Source organism: Hylobates moloch, unplaced genomic scaffold (assembly GCF_009828535.3).
Source record: "Hylobates moloch isolate HMO894 unplaced genomic scaffold, HMol_V3 SCAFFOLD_18, whole genome shotgun sequence".
NCBI classification, from domain to species: domain Eukaryota; kingdom Metazoa; phylum Chordata; class Mammalia; order Primates; family Hylobatidae; genus Hylobates; species Hylobates moloch.
The window spans coordinates 14,180,823-14,201,345 of record NW_026652293.1 but is presented as its reverse complement, the minus strand read 5'-3'; positions in this window follow the sequence as shown (position 1 = coordinate 14,201,345).

Genomic DNA, 20,523 nt, shown 5'->3' with positions numbered 1-20,523 from the left:
GGTCCCTTTTAATGCATCCAAATGGTTTTTGCCATGGGTCTTGTACTGATGTGAAGCCAGATTTTGACAACTCGCTTCTTCGTCATTCCTGAGCCTGAGTCCAGTGATTCTACTTCTATCTTTTCTGCTTTCATCTTTGGTTTTTGATATCTTGCCTGGAACCTTGCACCTTTCCCAGCTTTAGGTACGGTCTTATTTTTCAGCTCCCTCATCCATCTAATGGGGTCTTATTACTCAAGAATAAAACCTCCCTTACGTCCCCCACTGTTCATGTTAGCTGGTTTGCTCTTCAGCTTCACCTTGACTCACGCATCAAGAAATATCTATTGAGCACATATTAATTCCAGGTATTATGCCAGGCATTGAGTATCTATCAGTGAAACAAAGAGACATGGGCCATGATCTGTAGTAAGATCATGAATTCCTAATTCTTCACTCTCTGCTAGAATCTACCTCTGTCTTCAACCCTACTCTTCACCCTGTGACACTCCCTGGTTATTTGCCTGAGCCTGAATGGATGGTGTAAACATGTGTTTGGGGCGGCCCTTTCATGTTTTCCTACCCATGTAGGTAATTATAGTTTCAAGTCTTGATGTCTTCTGCCTCCCCTCTCCTGAAGATCACTGAGTTGGCCTAGCAGACGCCTGAAGGCAGGAAGAGGTGACATTTTGTATTTGAGGACAGCGAGAAAGGTTTGGAGCAACTACTTTCAAGAATGAAATTAATTACTTTAGAATAGGAAATTAACTGGCTCAGCTCAGGTTAATTAATAGCTCAGTTGGGGTTGCAAATATACATGTTATTAATGTACTTTTCAACAGAATTTGATTTATTCATCTCAGCCTGTTTGTGGCTTAACACAAATTGGGGATAGGGATGAGGAGGTGTGGAGGAGAGAAAATGAAAGGAAAAACTAACATGTACTGAACTCCAGTTATAGTACAAAATATTTATTTCATTTAATACATCACTCCTATGAGATGGTTACTACTATCAACAATTCATACAAGAGAACATAAAAATTAAATAATTTACCCAGGATCACACAGGGAGTAACTGGTAGTCTTAGGATTAACCTAAGTCTATATGGTACCAAATTTATAGCTTTTAGGACACTTTGTAGCATTTTAAAATACGTGAGTATTTCTCTGTGAAATGCTACGTTCCTTATCTATACATTTTCAGATGTGATGACATGTTGACATGCAAGCTCCTGCAGCAGAGTGTCTCTCAAATTATAATCACTATATGAATCACCTGAGGATTTTATTTAAATGCAGATTCTAATTCAGTAAGCCCAGAGTGAGAGCAAAGAATCTGCATTTCTAACAAGCTCCCAGGTGATACTAACACTGCTGGTTTATGGAACACACTTTGAGTAGCAACACCTTAGTCCACTCCCCTAGATTTTAAAGAGAAGAAAACCAAGGCTCACATAAGATGAGGAGACTCTGATAGCAAATTAATTAGTGACAGAGCCAAACAAGAAGTCCAGTGTTCTTTTCATTATGTTCTTTACATTACATAAAATATTACTTAGGATTATAAAACACATCAAATATATTCATTTGCTCTGTTTTTGCACTTGACAATAAATTTAAAAACTAGAAAAAAGGTGTATTAACGATAAAACTTGCTGCTTTATCCTTTTAAGAATAAAAAATATTGAGTGTAATTTTAAAAACCATAGATACACATCTTCTGGAGAACATATTTATCATGTATTGAATATGCAAAGTAAAATTGCTATTAAGCATATAATTTACTACAGAACTTGCAAACAAATTACACTTATTTTATGGAAATGCTTCAATTTTTATTTTGTTTTGTTTTTACTTAAGACACTATTTCACATGTAAAGGGCTTTTTGCAATGGTCTAAATCTTTCTCTCAACAATAAAACCTTATGTGATTTTTAACAAATAATTCTCCAAGTCTCAAATACAGCGTGGGAAATGTTAGAAAATGCAGTAAACCAATATAAATATGCATAAACAAATATGTAAATGTAATTGTTTCCCAGCTTTCATGAATGTTACATATTAGAGAATAACAGCTCCATGTTTCTCTCGGCCCCCAGGGGTAATTTTTTTTTTTTAATTATACATGTACATGTCAGAACTGAATAAAAATTTGAAAAGAAAGAAAAGTTGTGGAGATTTTTCGGCTATTTATATTCAAGTGTGTAAGTAAAGGCATCACCTTAATTAGGGCAGTCACCACGTTAAGGTATGATTTTTAGACTAAATTATTTGAAATGATGCACAGCTCAAGCAATTGTGGGATATAATCAAGGCAAAACCTTTTTTATGAAAAAATATAATTAGCTATATAATCAAAGACTAAATAGAAAGAGAATACATTGATTTTACTTGTTTCTTTTTCTTTTTGGAAACGTTAATTATATTTGTCTTTTAGCAGTATGATAACAAGTATCTTGAATATGCTTAAATTGCCAGTTGGCCAATATTTTAGTATATCAGTTCTCCAAACCTGACCCCACTCCCCTTACCTGTCTTTTTCTTTTTGGAGATGGAGTCTCATTCTGTCTCCCAGGCTGGAGCGCAGTGGCATGATCTCGACTCACTGCAACCCTCCGACTCCCAGGTTCAAGCAATTCTCCTGCCTCAGCCTCACAAGTAGGTGGGATTACAGGTGCTCACCACCATGCCCAGCTAATTTTTGTATTTTAGTAGAGAAAGGGTTTCACCATGATGGCCAGGCTTGTCTCAAACTCCTGACCTCAAGTGATCCGCCTGCTTCGGCCTCCCAAAGTGCTGGGATTACATGCATGAGCCACCGCGCCTGGCCTCCCCTTACCTCTCTTGAAAAGTTTCTTTGGTTAATCCATTGCTGGTTTAAACATTAAACAGGATTTTGTACATGGCATGTTCCTATTAATTGATTTTGTTGTTCTTTCGATATTACTTTTTATTTTATCTGTTTTTGGTGAAGATCTGTTTGAGGAGTACTTCAAAAGAAGTTGCTAAACCATTCCCTGAAGACATCCCTGGCTGTCAGTTACAATGGTGGACTACAATAATGGTTAAGAGCACACATTCTAAAACCAAATGGCTAGGGTTTGAATCCTGGCACTACCAAGGAGCTCTGTGTCCTTGGGCAAATTGGAATTCTTTATGCCTCAATTTCTTTATCTATGAAATGGGGTTAATAATAGTACTTACCTAATGTAGTTATTTGGAGGATTAATCTTGATAAATACCAGTAAACCTATTGCCCATTGAAAGCAATTAATAAATGATGATGATCATGATCATGATGATGAAGAAAAGGAGAAGAGAAGGAGAGGAACAAAGAAGATAAGAAAATGAACAGAAAGATGAAGTAAAGGTGAAAAATGAGGAAGAGAAGAGTAGAAAGCGGAGGAGAAGAAATGAGAAAGTTGTTTCCAGGCCAGGCATGGTGGCTCATGCCTGTAATCACAGCACTTTGGGAGGCTAAGGCAGGTGGATCACGAGGTCAGGAGTTCAAGACCACCCTGGCCAAGATGGTGAAACCCCATCTCTACTAAAAATACAAAAATTACAGCATGCCTGTAATCCCAGCTACTTGGGAGGCTGAGGAAGGAGAATCGCTACAACCTTGGGGGCAGAGGTTGCAGTGAGCCAAGATCACGCCACTGCACTCTAGCCTGAGCAACAGAGAGAGACTCCATCTCAAACAAAAAAAAAGAAAAAGTTGATTCCTAATTAAAATAACATACTTTCTGAGAAAAGAAAGCTTAAATTTTAGCTTTAGCTCTGCCACTTTGTAATCTTAAGCAATTTTTTCTCTACTTATTTAATTTTTCTCTTGATAATTAAATTTTTTTCACTTTTATCTTGAGAAAATGTAACCAGCTCTTTGGCGCTCAGTTTTCTCATCTGTAACATTTGCTTCATATTTAAAGGTGTTGTGAGGATAAGATGAAATAATATACGTAAAAGTGTATTTCAAAAATTTTAATACTATACGATATATTATATTATGATATAGTATTATATATATTATGTATACTATAATATGGTATATTTTATATATATATACCATATTTTCTGTATAATTATACAATAGTTTTTAAAATTTGGACTTGAGACTTCTTGCCTTTAGCTATTTATATTAAAATTTCCAGTTAATCTTTGGGATAACTTTTTTCAAATAAAAGGATTAGAATAGGAATGACATCTTACTGTCTGCTATCTAAAGCAGTAACAAGTGCATACTGGGAACGAAAGACTTGAAAAGAAAATGATGAGGGAAAAATAAACCTTGTCAAGACACATTGGTTGTGTCCTTAGTGCTATCAAACTAACAAACTATTTACTAGCAATTAGTTGGCCAAGAAAAAAGCATGTGATGTCCAAAAAAATGAAAAATGGTAAAATTTAAGAATAGTTTGTGTTTCTTTTCATTGTATGGGTAGCCTATAGCCTTAATAAAAGTCATTGGAATTTTCAAATAAGTTATATATAACACTTAATCTTATACAAAGTTGTCAGTAAAAACTGCATTGTGCAGCACCAAGTACATTGAATGTTCCCAATAAAAATGTTAGTTACATATGTTTATTGCAGCACTATTCACAATAGCAAAGACTTGGAACCAACCCAAATGCCCATCAATGATAGACTGGATTAAGAAAATGTGGCACACACACATTATGGAATACTATGCAGCCATAAAAAAAGATGAGTTCATGTCCTTTGCAGGGACATGGATGAGGCTGGAAACCATCATTCTCAGCAAACTAACACAGGAACAGAAAACCAAACACTGCTTGTTCTCACTCATAAGTGGGAGTTGAACAATGAGAACACATGGACACAGGGAGGGAAACATCACACAATGGGGCCTGTCGGGGGGTAGGGGGCTAGAGGAGGGATAGCATTAGGAGATATACCTAATGTAGATGATGGGTTGATGGGTGCAGCAAACCACCATGGCACATGTATACCTATGTAACAAACCTGTATGTTCTGCACATGTATCCCAGAACTTAAAGTATAATTTTTTTAAAATGCTAGTTACATTATTATTAGAAGTATTATCATATAATCCTCATGAAATCAAGTTAGAAGACTCTTGTTGAAGAGAACACATTTTTAAGTTAAAATGGCTGATTAGATGAGTCAATCCAATCCAAACAGCTAATTACCATGAGAATCGTACTTATCTAAAGAATCAGATAAGTAAGTCCCTTGTCCACTATTTCCAAGTCCTAAAGTATAAACAAGTATAAGGGAGAGAAAAATGTCTCTTTGACCTCCAAAATTTGATAATTGAGTCTGTGAAACTGACAGTAGACAGATTAAGAGGAGAAAAGACATCCAAATTTATTACATACATGGAAGATCACAGAAAGAAAATGGAATATCCCAAAAACCCAGCGAGATCTAGAAGCTTATATATTCTCTTCATAGGGGAGAGTAGAAAAGGACATGTAGGCAACTTAGGGGACCATAAATAATTTGGGAGGAATGAATAGTTATAGCCTGTGACACGGTCTGTCTGGACGTGGTGCTGATCTTCAGCCTCTGCTTCTGCCATATGGTTAATTTTCCCTGGTTGATGAGATTCCCAGGGAGGAGACTCATTGAGGAGACAATTGAGTTCCATTTTGGAAGACCTATCTTTAGGCAGATAACAGAAGTTCAGAGAGAGTCCTTCCCATCTCTAGGGGGATAAACAAATTAGAGACAGGAAGGTAGCAGAAGGTCAGAAGAGACCTTGTTTCTCTTCTAGCTCAAAGCACTCAGCATGCCAAAGCGCCATACTTTGGGGTATCATCTTCTGAACCTCAGCACAAGATAAAGTTATGGTTTGGTATTTTAGCCATCCTAACTATTGAAAGACTACTCAAATATTCTGTGACCAAAATTTTATTTGTTTTTATTGGTTTTTTTCTAGTTCTTAAGTTTCCCTGCTACTATAACCTAGCTCAGCCTACAGTATCTATACTACCCTTATTTTTTCCAAATTAGATACTTTATTATGACTACCTCTAATTCTCACTATAAAAGCTCACTAATTCTTTTAATCATTTATCTTTTAATTAGGTACTTTTCACTAAATCAAAGCTTTAAAATGTGTTGCCTAGTTTCTTCATGAGTTTTTTTGCATATCACATAGTTTAAAAAAATAACAATTTTAATCAAGAAGAAATAGAAAATCTGAAAACTCCTATGTATAGGATAATGTAAGAGCTAAATAAGATTAAAAACTAGAATACTGATTAAGGCAATTCACTACATTAACAAAATATAGGGAAAAATATGATCATTAAGAATATAAAGGGCATTTTATGAAATTCAGTATCCAATCATGATTTTTAAAAAAGACAAAAATAGAAATCTCATATAAAGCCAAAAATTGAAAGAAAATCCTCAAACTGAAAAAGGACATCTTCATGACCTTCTCCAAAAAGGCATTCCACAAACATGATACTCAATGATGGGAAAAGCATAAAAGATGGTTTGTAGAGGGTGAGATTTCTACACAGAAAACCTAAACAATCTACCAATTCAAATTAATAAGAGTTTAGCAAAATTACTGGTTATAGAGTCGATATACAAAGGTCAATTTAACTTATAGACATCACCAAAAATTAGTTTAAAATGTACATTTAAAAAGATATTCTAAAATTTTTAAATTACCAAGAAATAAATCTAACAAAAAAAGTATGAGATTTCTAAATAGAAAATGACAAAATGTTGTTTAACAACATTAAAGAACTAGGTAAGTTGAAATATATACCATATTTATAATGACTATTCAAAACTGTAAAGGTCAATTCTGTTCAAATCAGGTATCAAAATTATACTGAGGGCCAAATCATGCTTGTTCATTGCCATTCAATCATTTATTCATTAACACATATAATTAGCATACATAAAAAAATGTATTCTCTGCCTGTACTAGGGCTATTTTAGTTACCAATGAAGAATAAATCAACTCCAACTAGCTTAAGTGATAAAGGGAATGTTCCCGCATCCCTAGAAAGGTCTAGGGATCATTTTAGATTCAGGCCCACTAGATTCAAGAACTCGGTGTCATCATTAGGACTCTGTTAGTCTGACTCTCCCCTTCTCTCTCAGCTCTCTTTTCCTTTGTTATGTTCATTCTCAGGGTCTTCCCACCTGGCAGCAAAATAGCTGTCTTCTACCTGCTACAGGCTGAAAACCTATTCTCTGTAATCCCAGCAGAAAAGACTTTTCTCAACAGCTGAAACTACACTCCAGGAATTTAGTCTCATTAACCAGGTTTGTTTCACATGCTGTATTACTGTGGCCAGTGGGGAGGGAGTATGAACTGATTGATCAGGCTTGGGTAACATGCCTCCCTTAGAACTACAGTGGAGTCAGCCCATCCCAATCACTTGGATTAAGAGTTATAATGACCCCCTACCCCCAAATATAAAAGCTGTTACCAGAAAAAGAGTGAACAGATCCTGTGTAGACCAAAAGCAATACATGTCCATGACAGGGTGAACCAAAATAGAAAGATCCTTATTTTTTTCTAATCAGTAGTCATCCATAGTTATCAACAAACAGTTCATAAATTTATATTTAAAGCTCAGACACTTGCTCTGAACTTGTGTCATAAAACAATGGTCAAGAGACATCTTTAATCAAATGTCTTACATAGATCTTAAACTGTGTCCAAATTTAAACTAGATGTCTTCTCCTCCAAACATGTTTCTTGTTCTATACCTCCCCTCTCATGTTATTATTTCCATACTTCTCAGTGCAGAAAAATAGGAATCATCCTAGACCACTCTCCCCTCTCTTTCATCCCTTTATTCAATTGGCCACTTAATGCTAGAGACTCAACCCCCTAAATAGCTTCCAAATGTGTTCTTTCATCAGCATTTCACTGACTGCTTTAGCTCAGGCTCTCGTAATTTCTCATACACATTTGTACAAAGGCTTCCTGACTGGTCTTTGTGCTGCCACAATATCATCCTTTCTGATCCATCCTCCACATTCATCATAGTGAAGTTTCTATGATATGTCCGGACTTGTAAGTCCTTAAAATTCATCAGTCATTCACCATCAACTTCCAAGTAAGATATGCAACTTCTAAACGTAACATGAAAACCTCTACAGGATGTGGTCTGCACCCTCCCTACTGTCTTTGTGTGTGTGACACTTCTTCACGCACACCCTACCCAGCTGCAGAACTAAACAAGGTGCACATCCTAAAATGAGCTATTCCCTCTACCTCCCACTTCATCTTTTGAGATGTAGCTGAGAAGTATCTCTAGAAATCTGTCCTTGAAACCATCACTGTCCCTCTGCCACATTCCATTCACATAGCTTCTCATGTTTCCATCAGTACATTTACCTATTGTAGTCATATGAAGTTAACTGTCTTCCCCTCTCATCTACAAAATAATTTAGGTTAGGTACATTTCTTTTATTCCTTTATCTGATATCTAGTCCAGCACCTGACAAATAGTAGGTCACTTAATCAAAGTGTATGAATAAATGTGCAGGTATATATACTCTGTATTAAAAGATGTTGTGAGGATAAGATGAAATAATATATGTAAAAGTATGTTTCAAAAATTTTAATACTATATAATATAGTATTATATTATGCTATAGTATTATATATACTATAATATACTATAGTATTATAATGTTATATAGTGTAGTATGTATAAGCATATTTTCTGTATTATTATATAACAGTTTTAAAACAGCAAGTTTTTAAACCAGTATATAATTTATGCTGTGTCTTAACAAATGACCTAATTCATGGCTCAAATAACAGATTGAGCCAATATTCAAGAGTTGGCTTCTTCCCATCAGTTCCATTTATTCTAATAAATTCAACCTCTAATATTATTGGTAAATCAGTGTCCCTAAGTACTCTGTATATTGCAGTGAATTTTTATATGTATTTAAATATTTAAGACTGAATGCAATGAACAACATATTGTGTATGTGTACACCAAAATATAGTGACAAATATTTTTCATCCAATTTGTGTTATTATACAATATGTATTTCCTAGAACTGTGTTTACTGTATCCTTGCTCCCCACTGCATAAATAAATGTAGATCTCTAGTGGATGGATGACATATATTTTATTCTGCTATGTTCTTCCTCCAGCTGGGTTTAGTCCTATCAAAGCCACCTATCTTAAACTGTAAACTATAGTTGCAAGTTTGGATATACATTTTCTCTCCTATCTAGATTGTAAATCTCTGGAGACCTCACACTATCTCAACTTATACTTGTTTCCCTCATCAAGGCTCAGCCATGTGCCTGTCCAAGAAAAATACACATTAATGTTTTATTAAATTGAATGGTTCAGCTTAGTCCTTTTGATGAGAAGGAACTATGGGCTGCCTCTTCTATTTAATGTGTTTTGTTTTTAGGAATTTTTGAATTGTTATTTAATTTAGGTTCTGAAAGTATGGTAGGGTTTTCTCTTAAAAGCATAAAGTAATGCTTTAATGAGAAAATCCAAAAGAGATTCATCACTGGGACTACAAAAGTGAATTTAGCCATCATCCCTCCCCATTTCTTCATCCCATTGCCTTGTTCCTTTTTATAAGCACAATGGTTGCATTAAAATGTAAATTGTCTGTAACACTGACTTTCCCTTTCCATCTCTCCTTTATTTCTAGTTACTTCATTACTTTTTTACTAGTAACTGTTTCATTACTCTCTTCTTCATTACTAGTGTTTCCATGGAATCAGTAATTAATGGTACAAAGATAAATTTAACAAATAGAATGTTTATTTTCTGAACATAAGATTTATTAAAAGTTCCTAGCCTTCAATATTCTAATGCTCCTGTATGATTTTTAAGAATAAGGAGATGTATACTATAGTTGCCAATGTTGAGTAGACTGGCTTGGGTTGGGTTTTACCAGCTTGAGAAGCAAGTTTATGAACTTAGTCACAGACAGACTGCCAGCTAACAATCTGTCAAATTCAGATTACAAAGACTAACAGAAGAAGAAAATAGAAATCATCTGATACTTTCTATTTAATGTACTGTACACAAAATAACAGAGCAAATGAAGATGATTTTGGGGGGGAATGGGTTAATCTACTGTCAAGTTGCAAACAAACTTTAATTGCGTTCTTTATTTGAAATATCTTTGAAGATAAGATCATTGACTCACATTTTAAGAGGAAGTGATTGGAAAGTAACCTTAAAAAAAAGCTCATGAATACAGATGGGTTTAAATGGGGGTCTATTATCGCCTCAATGCTTGTATGCAACTCCATTAATATTAATGAGAGTTAGACATAAGCATTTATGCGAGATGAATAGACCCTTATTGTGTTTACTGCAAGATTGTTTTGCTTGTCCAGAAACCTATAGTGTTGAACTTAACCAGAGTTACCAACAATGAATATTAAAAGAAGAAAACTTCAATATTTACAGCTTTTATTTTCTCTCTCTCCCTCTCAAAGATATACCATTTCTTACAAGAAAAGGGAATTAAAAATATATGCGTTTATTGGCTTGTTTGTAAAATTTTGCTTCAAGTGACAAGCTCACTTCCTACATAAATATTTAATAAGATAGAAATGAATATACAGTAGACTTGTTTCATTCTTCTAAGGGTTAAGTTCCATTTCTGTAAATTGGTTTGTACCCTATTGCAGTTCTGTCTGTCTTCACATCTGGGAATTTTCTTTGGTTCTTTCATGGTGTATTGAGATCATCAGAGATTTGCTAGTAATTGACCTGTTTGGATTGCACATGAGTGGCATCTGTTAAAAGATAATGTAGGGATTCCTGGGCAAAATGGCTGAATAGGAACAGCTCCAGTCTGCAGCTCCCAGCAAGACCAACACAGAAGGTGGGTGATTTCTGCATTTCTACCTGAGGTAACTGGCTCATCTCAATGGGACTGGTTACACAGTGGGTGCAGCCCACGGAGGGTGAGCCTAACCAGGGTAGGGCGTTGCCTCACCTGGGAAGCGTAAGGGGTCGAGGAACTCCCTCCCCTAGCCAAGGGAAGCTATTAGGTACTGTGCCATGAGGGACAGAGCTATCTGGCCCAGATACTTCACTTTTCCAACTGTCTTCACAACCTGCAGACCAGGAGATTTTTTGGGTGCCCACACCACCAGGGCCCTGGGTTTCAAGCACAAAGCTGGGCAGCTGTTTGGGCAGACACCAAGCTTAGCTGCAGGAGTGTTTATTCGTAAGCCAGTGGTGACTAGAACATCAGCGAGACAGAACCATTCACTCCCCTGGAAAGGGGGCTGAAGCCAGGGAGCCAAGTCTTGCTCAGCAGATCCCAACCCCATGGAGCCCAACAAGCTGAGATCCACTGGCTTGAAATTCTCGCTGCCAGCACAGCAGTCTGAAGTCAACCTGGGACACTCAAGCTTGGAGGGGGGAGGGGTGTCCACCATTACTGAGGCTTGAGTAGGTGATTTTCCCCTCACAGTGTAAACAAAGCCTCCAGGAAGTTCAAACTGAGCAGATCCCACCAGAGGGCCACAAAGCCACTGTAGCCAGACTGCCTATCTAGATTCCTCCTCTCTGGGCAGGGTATTTCTGAAAGAAAGGCAGTAGCTCCAGGCAGGGGTTTATAGATAAAACTCCCATCTCCCTGGGACAGAGCACCTGGGGGAAGGGGCGGCTATGGGCGCAGCATCACCAGACTTAAACTTTCCTGTCTGCTGGATCTGAAGAGATCAGCAGATCTCTCAGCATAGCACTCAAGCTCTGCTAACGGACAGACTGCCTCCTCAAGTGGGGCCCTGACCCCCATACCTCCTGACAGGGAGATACCTCCCAGCAGGGGTCAACAGGCACCTCATACAGGAGAGCTCCGACTGGCATCTGGCAGGTGCCCCTCTGGGACGAAGCTCCCAGAGGAAGGAGCAGGCTGCAATCTTTGCTGTTCTGCACCTCCGCTGGTGATACCCAGGCAAACAGGGTCTGGAGTGGACCTCCAGTAAACATCAGCAGACCTGCAGAAGAGGGTCCTGACTGTTAGAAGGAAAACTAACAAACAGGAAGCAATAGCATCAACATCAACAAAAAGGATGACCACTCGAAAACCCCATCCAAAGATCACCAACATCAAAGATCAAAGGTAGACAAAACCAAAAAGATGAGGAAAAACCAGCAAATAAGGCTGAAAATTCCCAAAACTGGAATGCCTCTTCTCCTCCAAAGGATCACAACTCCTTGCCAGCAAAGGAAGAAAACTGGATGGAGAAAGAGTTTGATGAATGGACAGAAATAGGCTTCAGAAGGTGGGTAACAGCAAACTCCTCCAAGCTAAAGGAGCATGTTCTAACCCAATGCAGGAAAGCTAAGAACCTTGATAAAAGGTTACAGGAACTGCTAACTAGAATAACCAGTTTGGAGAAGAACATAAATGACCTGATGGAGCTGAAAAATACAGCATGAGAACTTCATTAAGCATACACAAGTATCAACAGACGAATTGATCAAGCAAAAGCAAGAATATCAGAGACTGAAGTTCAACTTAATGAAATAAAGGGTGAAGACAAGATTAGAGAAAAAAAGAATGAAAAGGAACAAACAAAGCCTCCAAGAAATATGGGACTATGTGAAGAGACTAAACCTACGTTTGATTAGTGTACCTGAAAGTGACAGGGAGACTGGAACCAAGTTGGAAAACACACTTCAAAATATTATCCTGGAGAACTTCCCCAACCTAGCAAGACAGGCCAACATTCAAATTCAGGAAATACAGAGAACACCACAAAGACACTTCTCGAGAAGAGCAAACCCAAGACACATAATCATCAGATTCACCAAGGTTGAAATAAAGGAAAAAATGTTAAGGGCAGCCAGAGAGAAAGGTCAAGTTACACACCAAGGGAAGCCCATCAGACTAACAGCAGATTTCTCTGCAAAAACCCTACAAGCCAGAAGACAGTGGGGGCCAACATTCAACATTCTTAAAGAAGAGAAATTTCAACCCAGAATTCCATATACAGCCAAACGAAGTTTCATAAGTGAGGGAGAAATAAAATCCTTTATAGACAAGCAAATGCTGACAAATTTTGTCACCACCAGGTCTGTCTTACAAGGGCTCCTGAAGGAAGCACTAAACATGGAAAGGAAAAACCAATACTAGCCACTGCAAGAACATACCAAAATGTAAAGACCATCGACACTATGAAGAAACTGCATCAACTAATGGGAAAAATAACCAGCTAGCCTCATAATGACAGACCAAATTCACACATAACAATATTAACCTTAAATGTAAATGGGCTAAATGCCCCAACTAAAAGCCACAGACTGGCAAATTGGATAAAGAATCAGGACCCATCAGTGTGCTGGATTCAGGAGACCCATCTCACATGCAAAGACATACATAGGCTCAAAATACAGGGATGGAGAGAGATTTGCCAAACAAATGGAAAGCAAATAAAAGCAGGGGTTGCAATCCTAATCCCTGTTAAAACAGACTTTAAACCAACAAAGATCAAAAAAAGACAAAGAAGGGCATCACATAATGGTAAAGGGATCAATGCAACAAGAAGAGCTAACTGTCCTAAATATATATGAACACAATACAGGAGCACTCAGATTTATAGTTCTTAGAGATCCTCAAAGAGACTTAGACTCCCACATAATAATAGTGGGAGACTTTAACACACCACTGTCAAAATTAGAACAATGAGACAGAAAATTAACAATTATATTCAGAACTTGAACTCAGCTCTGGAACAAGCAGACCTAATAAACATCTACAGAACTCACCATCCCAAATCAACAGAATATACATTCTTCTCAGCACCACATCACTATAGTCTAAGATTGACCACATAATTAGAAGTAAAATTCTCCTCAGCAAATGCAAAAGAATGGAAATCATAATAAACAGTCTCTCAGACCACAGTGCAATCAAATTAGAACTCAGAATTAAGAAACTCACTCAAAACCACACAACTACATGGAAACTGAACAATCTGCTCCTGAATGACTACTGGGTAAATAATGAAATTAAGGCAGATATAAAGATGTTTTTTGAAACCACTGAGAACAAAGAAACAACATACCAGAATCTCAGGGACACAGCTAAAGCAGTGTTTAGAGGGAAATTTGTAGCACTAAATGCCCACAGGAGAAAGCAGGAAAGATCTAAAATCGAAACCCTAACATCAAAATTAAAAGAACTAGAGAAGCAAGAGCAAACAAATTCAAAAGCAAGCAGAAAACAAGAAATAACTAAGATTAGAGCAGAACTGAAGGAGATAGAGACACAAAGAAACCTTCAAAAAATCAATGAATCCAGGAGCTGATTTTTGAAAAGATCAACAAAATAGATAGACTGCTAGCCAGACTAACAAAGAAGAAAAGGGAGAAGAATAAAATAGATCCAGTAAAAAATAATAAAGGAGCTATCACCACTGATGCCACAGAAATACAAACTACCATCAGAGAATACTACAAACACCTCTACACAAATCAACTAGAAAATCTAGAAAAATGGATAAATTCCTGGAAATATACACCCTCCCAAGACTAAACCAGGAAGAAGTTGAATCCTTGAATAGACCAATAACCGTTTCTGAAATTGAAGCAGTAATTAATAGCCTACCAACCAAAGAAAGCCCAAGACCAGATGGATTCACAGCCGAATTCTACCAGAGGTATGAAGAGAAGCTGGTACCATTCCTTCTAAAACTATTCCAAGCAATAGAAGAGACTCCTCCCTAACTATCTTTATGAGGCCAGCATCATCCCAATACCAAAACCTGGCAGAGACACAACAATAACAAAAAAAGAAAACTTCAGGCCAAAATCCCTGATGAACATCAATGTGAAAATCCTCAATAAAATATTGGCAAACCAAATCCAGCAGTACATTAAAAAGCTTATCCACCATGATCAAGTTGGCTTCATCCCTGCAATGCAAGGCTGGTTCAACATATGCAAATCAACAAATGTAATCTATCACATAAATAGAACCAATGACAAAAACCACATGATTATCTCAATAGATACAGAAAAGGAGTTCAACAAAATTCAACAGCCTTTCATGCTAAAAACTCTCAATAAACTAGGTTTTGATGGGATGTATCTCAAATTAATAAGAGCTATTTATGACAAGCCCACAGCCTATATCATACTGGATGGGCAAAAGTTGGAAGCACTCCCTTTGAAAACTGGCACAAGACATGGATACCATCTCTCACCACTCCTATTCAACATAGTATTGGAAGTTCTGGCTGGGGCAATCAGGCAAGAGAAAGAAATAAATAGTATTCAAATAGGAAGAGATGAAGTCAAATTGTCTCTGTTTACAGATGACATGATTGTATCTTTAGAAAACCCCATCAACTCAGTCCAAAAACTTCTTAAGCTGATCAACAACTTCAGCAAAGTCTCAGGATACAAAATCAATGTGCAAAAATCACAAGCATTCCTATACACCAACAATAGACAGAGAACCAAATCATGAGTGAACTCCCATTCACAATTACTACGAAGAGCATAAAATACCTAGGAATATAACTTAGAAGGGATGCGAAGGACCTCTTCAAGGACTTCTACAAACCACTGCTCAAGGAAATAAGAGAGGACACAAACAAATGGAAAAACATTCCATGCTCATGGATAGGAAGAATCAGTATGATGAAAATGGCCTGCCCAAAGTAATTTTTAGATTCAGTGCTATCCCCATCAAGCTACCACTGACTTTCTTCACAGAATTTTAAAAAAACTATATTAAATTTCATATGGAACCATAAAAGAGCCCACATAGCCAAGGGAATCCTAAGCAAAAAAACAAACCTGGAGGCATCATGCTACCTGACTTCAAACTATACTACAAGGCTACAGTAACCAAAACAGCATGGTACTGGTACAGAAACAGATATATAGACTAATGGAACAGAACAGAAGCCTCAGATGTAACACCACACATCTGCAACGATCTGATCTTTGACAAATGTGACACAAAGAAGCAATGGGGAAAGGATTCCCTATTTAATAAATGGTGTTGGGAAAACTGGCTAGCCATATGCAGAAAACTGAATCTGGACCCCTTCCTTACACCTTATACAAAAATTAACTCAAGATGGTTTAAAGATTTAAACATAAGAACTAAAACCATGAAAACCCTAGAAGAAAATCTAGGCAATACCATTCAGGACATAGGCATGGGCAAGGTCTTCATGACTAAAATACCAAAAGCAATTGCAACAAAAGCCAAAATTGACAAATGGGATCTAATTAAACTAAAGAGCTTCTGCACAGCAAAAGCAAATATCATCAGAATGAATAGGCAACCAACACAATGGGAGAAAATTTTTGCAATCTATCCATCTGACAAAGGGCTAATATCCAGAATCCACAAGGATCTTAAGCAAATTTACAATAAAAAAAAACCCATCAAAAAGTGGGCAAAGGATATAAACAGACACTTTTCAAAAGAAGATATTTATGCTGCCAACAAACATATGAAAAAATGCTCATCATCACTGGTCATTAGAGAAATGCAAATCAAAACCACAATAAGATACCATCTCATGCCAATTAGAATGGCGATTATTAAAAAGTCAGGAAACAACAGATGCTGGAGAGGATGTGGAGAAATAGGAGTGCTTTTACACTGTTGGTGGGAGTATAAATTAGTTCAACCATTGTGGAAGACAGTGTGGTGATTCCTCAAGGATCTACAACTAGAAATACCATTTGACCCAGCAATCCCGTTACTGGTTATATACCCAAAGGATTATAAATCATTCTACTATAAAGACACATGCACACATATGTTTATTGCAGCACTATTCACAATAGCAAAGACTTGGAACCAACCCAAATGCCCATCAAGGATAGACTGGATAAAGAAAATGTGGCACATATACACCAGGGAATACTATGCAGCCATAAAAAAGGATGAGTTCCCGTCCTTTGCAGGGACATGGACGAAGCTGGAAACCATCATTCTCAGCAAACTAACGCAGGAACAGAAAACCAAACATCGTTCTCTCATAAGTGGGAGTTGAACAATGAGAGCATATGAGCACAGGGAGGGGAATATCACATACTGGGGTCTGTCATGGGGTTGGGGGCAAGGGGAGGTATAGCATTAGGAGAAATACCTAATGTAGATGACAGGTTGAAGGGTGCAGCAAACCACCATGGCACATGTATGCCTATGTAACAAACCTGCACATTCTGCACATGTATACCAGCACTCAAGTATAAATTAACCAAGAAGAAAGAAAGATAATGTAGCCCTGCAGTTCACAACTAGGTGCTGGCCATATTATTAACTTGTGGCCAAACCAGAATAAAGACTCCTGAGGCATCATTTCCCTTTAGACAACTTCATTTTGTTCTTACTGTAATCTCTATTATAAATGAAGCACTTTGGCTGAGAACGATTTGTGTATCGTACAGCTTGTCCATCCCATGTATGCAGTAATTAGTAATCCAGTCCTTGTGGTCTCATTTTCACTCACTCCCTCTTTCCCTTCATAAGCTCCACATCCCAAGAATAACAACCACCAAAAATCAACAGCACTGCTCTTCCCAGGAGATAAAAGATCAATGTAATATGAAAGTCAGATGAGTTAACCTCTACTACTCACTTAAATGATGAACACTACCACCACTAACATATTATTTCCAGGCTTCAGAATATGCATAGATCTGGCCATTTTATTCCTAATGCCAAGATGTGCCTCATTTGGCAGGAAGCGTGTATCAGAGAAATACTTTCTTTCTTTTCATCATATTAATAGATGCCAATTTGAACTGAGCTAAAATTTGCATGGATAAGCCAGAGATTAGCAAGTAAACACAGACACTCTCCTGGATATAGTGGAATAGAAATACTGCTGACCTATGCATTCATGAATGACAATCCAAAAATAATACAATGAGCCCTGCAATAACCAAGAGGCTAATTAACTGTACATGAAGAGAAGGGAAAATACTCTTTTCATATGGGTAAACTAAATTCAATTCAAGTCCCTTTAGACCAATAACCATTTTAGACAACCTGACTAAACCGTATCTTAAAACCAAGTCAACTATGTTTTAGTAAAAAGAGAAAATTGACACAGTATCCTTTATATATCAACTGATCATCAGAACGATACAAAGCAAACTCAAACTTCTGTTTTATTTTAAATTAAGAGACTAAAGGTAACAGAGAAAAAAAAGAAAGTTAGTTAAAAACTACCAGGTCTCTAAGGAAGATATGTAAGTGTCTAGTGAGCAAATAGTCCACCTGTAGCACTATAATCGAAATAATATAAATTATATATAATTACTTCTTTTGAAAAAAATCATTTTTAGTTTGAAAAACTATACAGCAGGAAATTTTAAATCACAAAATTTAAAAACACCAGTAATGAAATCATTTTGGATGAAACTGCTATTTGGGGATATTTTGATACAATATTTTATTTAAAAAAACTGAAAGTATAACACTTAGATTATTAATAATTATTAATTAATACTAAAAACCCTCTGTGGACTAGATGTTAGGGAAACATTCTTGCCTGCAATCTCACAGGACAGAGGACTGACTTTTCTCTTAAAGGACATGGCAATGGTTAGACCAGTTAACAGAGGAACCAGGGAACCTTGGGAATGGCCAAAGCCCATATCCAGCCAATAAGGGGAGGGATGAGCCAGGGAAAATAACTTATCACCTTAGAGGTTAGTCCTTGCAAGAGGCCTGAAGTTTGGACTACAATGTCTAAGAAAGATATAGAAATATGGCTGTATTGAGGCTAGTGTCTGCTCAGGATTCTGACAACACTCAGGATTCTGTAGGTCCATTAGATTTTTTTTAAATCTCGAACTCAAGTCATAAAAAATAATATTTATGTAGATTCAAATAAATAGAAGTAAATATCAAAGTAGAAATCAATAAAGTAGAGCTACAATAGAGAAAATTAATAAAACCAAAAGCTATTCTTTGAGAAAATAAATAAAATTGATAAAACTTCCACAAGACTAATCAGGAAATAAAGAGAAAAGATACAAATTACCAGTATCAGGGGTAAGAGAGCTGACATCACTACAGATTGCACAGATATTAAATGAACAATAAGAGAATGTTATGAATAATCTTATGCCAATAAATTCAACAACTTAAAAAGATCACTTTCTTAAAAGATGCAAACAACCAAAGCACACTCAAGAAGAAACAAATAATCTAAATAGCCCCTCATATATTAAAGGAATAAATGGAAGGCAGGCTTCAGTGACAGGATTATCCAGGCAGTGGGTCACACGAAGTTGCTGCCATGGTTCTGGATGGAGGAGGGGGTCCATCTGGTTTGAGGCAGGCTCCCAGGCAATGTCTGGGGAATATGGGAACCAATAAAGATTGCTATGTTATAAGAGTCTCAGCCAAATTGACTGAAGTTTGGGAAAAAAGACCAACAGGAAAACTGACTACAATGAGGAAACTGAGGCAGAGATTCAGACTCAAGAAATGTGTATAACCCTTGGTAGAGTTACTGGTGAGGAGCCATGTAGTTCAGTGAATGAACAAGTTCAAACCCAATGAAGGATCATTCCAGAAACAAGTTACTGGAGTGCTAGGGCCCTTAACTGCATAACCTGGATTAGTGAATGCTCACCTCAGGCTTCCAGTGGGGTAACAATGAAGGTCAGAGACTGGACAATTGTTCACCAATCTGCTTTCCTTTCTACATTACCACACAACTGGACCATATGTGCTACAAATCCCTGCCACTATGGAACTGAGTTCTGATCAACAAAGTGAGTTGTGAGTAAAAGTAATGTATACTGCCTTTTAGCTCAGGCCCATAAAATCCCCTTGTGCCATCTTACAGGCTCTCTCTTCTTCCTCTCCTGCTGGCTGAATGGAGTGGATCTAGAGGCCCCAGAGAAAAAAATGAAACCACAAGACAGAAAAATCCCAGGTTCCCAAATAACTGTGTGGAGCAGAGCTCACACAACTTTGCCCCCATTCCTGATACCAAGTAAACACTGCATGAATGAAGGTGTCAGTCCACTATTAAAGTCACCTACATTATTTTTAAAAGTGATACAAACATCTCCAGTAACTGCCATTAGACACAGATGAAAAATAGCTGAAAATAACACTCGGGATTCTGTAGGTCCATTCAATTTTTTTGAAATCTCAAACTCAAGTCATAAAAAAGTAATATTTATGTAGATTCAAATGAATAGAAATAAATATCACAGCGGAAATCAATAAAATAGAGCTACAATAGAGAAAATTAATAAAACCAAAAGCTATTCTTTGAGAAAATAAATAAAATAGATAAAACTTCCACAAGACTAATCAGCAGGAAATAAAGAGAAAAGATAGAAATTATCAGTAATGGGGTAAGAGAGCTGACATCACTACAGATTGTACAGATATTAAATGAACAATGAGAGCATGTTATAAATAACCTTATGCCAATAAATTCAACAACTTTAAAAGATCACTTTCTTAAAAGATGCAAACAACTAAAGCACACTCAAGAAGAAACAAATCATCTAACCCCTCATATATATATATATATATTTTTTTTTTTTTTTTTTTTTTT